Source organism: Quercus suber, unplaced genomic scaffold, assembly GCF_002906115.3.
Source record: "Quercus suber isolate HL8 unplaced genomic scaffold, Cork oak 2.0 scaffold_88, whole genome shotgun sequence".
Classification (NCBI taxonomy): Eukaryota; Viridiplantae; Streptophyta; class Magnoliopsida; order Fagales; family Fagaceae; genus Quercus; species Quercus suber.
This window is the reverse complement of record NW_027069553.1, coordinates 763,641-771,355: the sequence shown is the minus strand read 5'-3', so window position 1 is coordinate 771,355 and position 7,715 is coordinate 763,641.

Sequence of the window (7,715 nt, the reverse complement as noted above, 5' to 3'; positions counted from 1 at the left end):
CCCAATCAAAATTTAAATTGATTTGAGAAGTGTTAAAATGAGAAATATAACTTTTAATGAGCAAATAAATCAAATTTTGAAAAATAAGGCCTAAGGAAACCCTCGCTATGCATACGCATGAATTAGCCTACGTATGCAGCTTTCTACATGTGTACACAAGCTTGATCTTGCACATATATAGCAATTTCCAAAAACCTAAACAAGGAAAGTTTTGTGCATTTATGTTGAGGTTTGGAACGAATCCTACATCAACTGGGGATCGTTCTAAACTCCGTTTTTCATACTATAAAGAGCCTTACATGGTATATTTTCAAAAGACACAAAAATCCCACAGGAAAACACTAAGATTCACTAGAAATAGTGAATCAAAAGGGAGTTTTTAACAAAACACCCTTAAGTCAATTTTCTTTTGATTAGGGCCTTTTCTGGCCTTGATCTTTGAGTTCAATCTTTACTAATCACTTTTTTATTGAATTCTGAATAGATTTGACTGAGGGAAACGATAAAAAATCAAGCTTGAAGAGCTTTTCTTTGAGGTATTAGTTTTAAACATTCCTTTCTCTTTTCATTTATTTTTTTCACTTTAGTCTTCTGTTTCTTTGTTATAATATGCTTTAACATGTTTATCTAGCTTAGGATTATATGTTTTTATGTTTTAAATGCATGTTAGGTTGTTAGAATTCCCATTTTGAGGTTCTACCCTGTTTTTGTGTTTTTAGGGTTTTTGCGCAAGGACCTACGCACGCATACTCTTGCCTGCATACACAGTCTTAATTATGTGAATGCAAGCTTGTTCTTGCGTGCGCGAGCCACTACCCAGAAACCCTAATTTTTGTTTTTTGTCTTTTTATAGTTTTTTTAATGATACATGTTGCTACCTTGAATATGATATGATGCCATGCTAGATAAATGCTAGGATGATGTGATGAGATGTATGTTAAGGTATGCTATGATGTGATATGATTTGTGATGAAGCATACTAGATGTATGTTAGGAGATTCCATGATTAGATGAGGGTTAGGATCTGTGATGAAGTGATATGCATGATTAGATGTATGGTAGGCTTTGTTTGTAAACATGATAGATGTATGGTTAGGGAAGATTGACGCTATTTTGGTTGTTAGATACATGATTAGTGTGTATGTGAGTTAGATAACAATGTTGAGTATGCCTTTAATAGGGTTAAGACATAAGACACAATGATGGGAAGCTAACCTTAGGGTTGGGCGGTTTTGGATGCCTAACATCTTCCCAAGAACGTACCTTAACTCTGAACCCATATCTCTGGTAGTAAGATCAAAAGGTCCTTCCTCAAAAGGACGCTATATATATGGTTCCTAGACCATTGCAAAAACTAGGTGGCGACTCCATTTCGACCCCTCTTGTGTCCACAAACATTCTCCCATTCATGTGAGGACCACAAATCCCTTGATGAATCTCTTTATATTCTGCCATGTTATTGGTCACCTTGAAGTTCAACTTAATTGCCATGGATATGTGAGATCCTTCCGGAGTGATCAAGAGTACTCTTATCCCATTTCCGTATTGGTTCACGGCTCCATCGAAATACAACACTTCTTCACTTGATTCTTAGACAGACTTGCATGGCTTTAACACTTGAACTTGAAACCTTGTTTCTTGAAGCATTAAACACATCCTAGATTTACCCAATTACAAGTAAAGTGCATTTGTCAAAGGATTAGCCAATTACATAAAATAGTGACATATGTTCCTATCATTGAATCACATATGTCCTAACACATGTCACATTATCCTAGCATGCTACTATTGTCATGTCATCATATCCTAAACAAGGCAGCAACAAAGACAAGGTAGCAAAAGGGCATGGCACTCACACATAGGTCATAACATGTATTCACACCCTTAAGCATGAAATCAAGCATCAAACAGAACAAAAATTAATGTCCATACTAATGCATGACGTACCTCACTTATCTTGTAGCAACTCAGCCCCTATGGCATTATGCGTGAGCATATGAATGCATGTTCATGGCATTAAACAAGGAAAACACAAGATAAACCCTAATTCTAACTTGTGAAGGCAAACAAGCAATCAAAAATGTGAAACAGAGACTTAAAACCATGAAAACATGAAAAATGATCTAAAACAGAAGTATACATGTGAAAGCAAAAGCAAAAATAGATTTTTAAAAAAAACTAAGGTTTCTAGGCTAGTTCATGCGCACGCATGAACAACCCTACATGCGCATAATTAAGCCTACTTGCGTAGGCATAATTATGTGCATGTGGGTTTCTGTCCAAAAACCCTAGAAACACAACAAAGCTTTAAAACGCTAAATCTAACATCCTAACATGCTTTTTAGTCGTACAAATACATAAACCTAGACTACATAAATATATTATAACATACTACAATAAGAAACTAAAGCAAACATAAAGATTAAAGTGTAAAAGGGAAAAGAAAAGAAAAAGAAAAGTTTAGACTAGATACCTCAAACAAAAGCTCTTCAAGCTTAATTTTTTACCATTCCTCTCAGTCAAATCTATTCACAATTCAATAAAAGAGTGATTAGTAATCTTAAACTTAAAGATCAATGCCAGAAAAGGCCCCAATCAAAAGAAAATTGACTTGAGGATGTTTTGTGAAAAACTCTCCCTTTGATTCACTATTTCTAGTGAATCTTAGTGTTTTCCTGTGGGATTTCTATCTGTTTTGAAAATATACCATGTAAGGCTACTTTTAGTGTGAAAATAGGGGTTTGGAAAAGACTCCTAGACAATGTGGGATTCATTCCAAATCTCAAAATTAATGCAGAAAACTTGCCTTGTTTAGTTCTTAGAAGTCGTTATGTGTGCGCAAGATCGTGCCTGCATGCACATGTAGAAAGCTACGTGTGCAAACCAATTCTTAAGTGCACGTAGCGAGGTTTTCCTTAGCTTTATTTTTTCAAAAATAGATTTGTTTGCTCATCAAGAGTTATATTTTTCATTTTAACATTTTTCAAGTCAATTTAACATCTGATTGGACCCTAAACCAAATTTGGGTCTTAGAATTCAGCATCATTGGGGAACGAGGGCTCGAGTCGTCAAGGGTGCAAAATGTGGTGTCTACACCCCTATTGTTAGGCTTCTTCTGACACTGGGCTTTTTGTCAAAAATGGGCATCAACATTCAACCCCCTGAGCATGTGAATTGCTCATACAATCCATATGCGAACACTTTTGTAATTTTCTTTCGCAGGCTTTTTAAATGGTGGTCCCCATCTTGTTCACTTTTTTGCCACAAATAGGGTTGTCTTTTCAAATTTCCTAGTTTAGCAGTTATTTTAAAGCACCGCCTCTGCTTCATTTAATGCATTACCTCTTTTGATGGCTAGTTTGTCGCTTCACTTCCTAGTGTTTCTATTTACCCCCACTTCTTCACTTTCTATTCTTCACAACACCCATTCCTTTTGTGAGAGACCATCAAAGTGCCTCTCAAAAGAGAGAGAATTTAGAGTGCTTTTTAGGGCACCTCTCTTTTTGAGTAAGTGGTGTGGAGTTGCCACTTATTTTTTATACCAAAAAAAAAAAAAACTAAATATAACTATACATGACTGAATTGTTTTATTTCATTGATTGAGTAAAAAAATACATGTTTGATAAATTGAAAATTACATGGCTATGGATCCTAGTTACAAACTACCCATTCCGCCCAGATAGAGTCTAGTCTTCTAGACTCTTGTGACCAATATACCCTTTATGCATGACATGAATGATGTGTTGCACAAGAAATAAATAAATAAATCACACAAGTTATTTATGAATGCATCCTCTTCTTTGTAAAAAAATTCAGATCTGTGTTGTAAAAAAAATTGAATTTGGTTTAGAAAAATCATATCTATTTTTGAGAACTTGAACAAAAATTGGTTTTTTGAAGAGAAAAATTCAAATCTGGGCTTATTAAAGAAAACAAAATCTTCTGATTTGAAAACATATCAGATCTGTTTTTTGAGAACTGAGAAAAAGGGTTTTTGATTTGTAAAAGATCAGATCTGTTTTGTGACAATAAAAAAAAAAAAAAAAAAAAAAAAAAATCAGATTTGTGTATTAAAAAAAAAAAACAGATCTGTTTTTATATGTGTAAAAAAATATGAAAAAAATTTCTTGAGAAGAGGATTTCATTGATGAAATAAATTTATGCTATGCATACTAAATAAAACAAACACAACCATTCATGATCCTTTTTTATTTCAAAATTTGCTATGTTAAAAAAAAAAAAATCAAATCTACATCTAATGAAGATGCAAATCAATTTTTAATTTGAAAAAAATGCAGATTTGCATCGAATGAAGATGTAGATCAGTTTTAACTTGAGGAAAATTCAAATCTACATCTAAGGAAGATGCAGATCTGTTTTTTATTTAAGAAAAGTTCAGATTTGCATCTAAGGAAGATGTAGATCCATTTTTGATTTAAGAAAAATTCAAATCTGCATCTAATGAAGATGCAGATCCGTTTTTTATTTAAGAAAAATTCAGATTTGCATCTAATGAAGATGTAGATCCGTTTTTGTATCTAAGAAAAATTCAGATTTGCATCTACGGAAGATGTAGATCCATTTTTTATTTAAGAAAAGTTCAGATTTACATCTAATGAAGATGCAGATCCGTTTTTAGTTGAAAAAAAAAATTGATAACATGCAAATATTGAAACTAAGCAAGAGATCATAACAATAATAAAAAGAATCAAGAACATGTTTCAACAAAATAAGTTAAGAATTCATGATATGAATATTTGACATAACTACACTAAAATAAATAAACATGCTTCATCACAACAAGAGCAATATATAAAAAAACAAGGGTCAATAAGAAACAACCTCTTGCATGGAGCTCTCTTCTTCTTGAGAGGATATTTTAGGGTTCAAAGAAATTTATACAATTATCTTTGAAAGCTTGAGAGAATATCAGAATGGGGATCAAAAATATGAGAAATTTAGGGGTGTGAGAAAGTGTCTCTCTGAGTGTAAAAGAGTGTGCTGAATTTTGAAATAGGGACTAGATCTCAAAATTCAGCACACTCTTTTTGTGAATCGAGATGCGTCTTTCTGCAAAAAAGTCAAAAAGGATGTGCCTTATCATCACCCAAAGAGCGTTAGGCCAAAGCACTTAAAGGTGCCATTCGGCACTTTGAAAGTTCCGATTGGCACCCCAAAAGTGCCGAATGGTACTCTTGGATGCTAATCGCACTTTCGTGTTCGGGTGCATCTTAGACTCATTTTTTAGGTTTTCTTCAATCGAGCCTTGCACTTAGACGTGTTTATAATTCGTATTCTTAGATTTTTGTCTCTTTTCTAGATAATTCAAGACTTTTCAACAACAATTATCTTATAGATAAATACTCTAAAATAAATCTTAATAAAGTTTAGATTATCCACAATTTTATTGCTATCCAATTATTCCCTTTATTCCCATGCAAGCAATCCTATTTTAGACACTAATTATCAACCAATCACAAAATTATTTAATTAATTTTAATTTTTTAACCAATCAGAATTAATTTAAATTAATCATGCACAGTCGACTCTACTTAGACATAATGCATGCTGACCGTGCAAATTTGATCATGCGATATCTTTCGATCCAATAGTCTGATTTGGAAATTGGACATTCCGTCACGACCGTTAGAATCTCAAGATCATTTTCATGATATGTAATGAATGAATTAATGCATGTAATGCAATCATGATTTTTTAGGGGTAAATGGATGGTCATTCTAATCATCTTCCTTGATTAAATCATGGGTACAAAATCGAGTGTCTACACCTTTCTCTTAACCCTTTTCTCTTCTTGCATTCCCTTCTTTGTCTTGCTTCTCACACATTCTCTCACCCACTACCCTTATCACTTAATCCTTTCTTAATTTCGCCGGTCCCCTAAGGCAAAAGAGGTTGCTGTCAATGACCCACCCATAGAGGCTAAGAAAAGTAAAGAGGCTCCCTACTTCGGATTGAACTGTTCCGAGGAGGAAGCGAGTCGCAATCTTGATAGTGAGTGTTCTCCCCTTATAGACCTGTGGTACAACAACCATTCACACTTTTCAATGGTCTTCCCTAGAACGACATGATCTTGACATTTCTTGGGCTCCGTTGGCTTCCTCCATCCCCGATCTTGCCATTCATCAAGGAGACATCTTACTCATGCCCATCCTCTTCGAATTTGAGTCTGGTACATTGCTTGGTTGGAAGGAGTGGGTTGACGAGGAACTTTTCGACACGGGCTTCTAGGTGCCCTTCAACAAGACGGTGCACTGAAGGCCATAGTTTCATCTTTTGGTATGTACACTATTCTACCCATAGAATGAGGAGGCTGTTTGGGCGTAACTAGGATGTGCCTGATGATTTTACCCTCATTCTGGACACAACTACTTCTGTATGCCCCTTCCTGCGCCCACATGCCTTTAAGTTTTGGGGTAAGGTTTTCACCGTGGTCACAATTCCTAGTTCCCAAAGGATGGGTCTTTGCATTGCTCCTATGCATGCCTATGGGCAGGCAGTTATAACTTTATTCAATGAGGAGCTATTAGGTGGTTATGCGTTTTCCCTTGTTCCTTCTGAAGGTTTGTATGCCATCAACTCTCTAAACCCTTGACTGCTCCTCCCTACCAGGTCCATGATTGCCAATGCTAGGAAGTAAACCAAGTCTGGTATATTTGAGTGGTAGGAGAAAGAGCAGGGATGGTTCTTGTATGTTGGTGAGTTTTCTCGTAGTTAGGCGAAAAAGGTGAAGGTGGTGAACATTCCTGCACCAACGAAGAAGAGCTCGGCCTCTAAGTTTGCCAAGCCCAAGGCCGCCAAGAAGGGTTCAAATGCCTTCGAAGCCTATTCAAATATAGTCCCCTACAAAGAGCCTTCCTTCCATTAGTAACATAGTCCTCGAGAGCACCCCTCATTCTTCTGCCAAAGCCCGTTCCACTAGGCGATCTGTTGTAGCCTAGCCCAGCCCTCCCATACTAAGGTAGCCTTCAGATGCCCCTCATTCTAGCAGGGCCCATGGTAGCAACAGGAAGACATCTCCCCCAGCTTCATCTACCACTATCGAGAGAAGAGTATGTTATCTCTAATTGCTCTACTCTTCTCATTTTAGTTATTTGAAGTGCTTTCCTGTGGCTAACTGTACGCACATGTCTTCTTTTTCTCTGCCAATCTAAGTATAAGAAGGACACTTCTGCTGCTCAACCCATTCTATTCGATGAGTCCAAGGTTGAGGTATGTTTCTTTCCCTACTTTACTTTCCTTATGTATGCATGTATCTCTCGTCTTCTTTGACTCAATCACTCTCTTTTTCACTCCATTATTACTCTCTATTTTCCTTCTTTGAGAGACACTGAGTCGATTTTTGTCTACCACCTTATGAGTGAGGAGGCTCCTATCGCTATTGACATACTTATGGAGGGTTTCTTTAATGGTGTTGATACTGTTGCCAAAGCCATGGCTTCTGCCACGGCTACTACTACCAAAAAGGTTCTTGCTGAGGCTTCGGCTTTTCCATCAAGGCCTATTTCTGCTGAGGAGGTCACCCCTATTGTGGGATGAGTCTTTAGGGAATCCGCCCCTATTTCTTCAAAGCTTTCCCCTCCTTCTAAGGGAGTTTCTCCCCCTGTGATGACCCAGGCCAAAAGCATCCCTTCTGTCTCCCCTCTATAGACACCCAATTTTGCACCTATGATTTAATCAAGGAGAATGATTGGAAT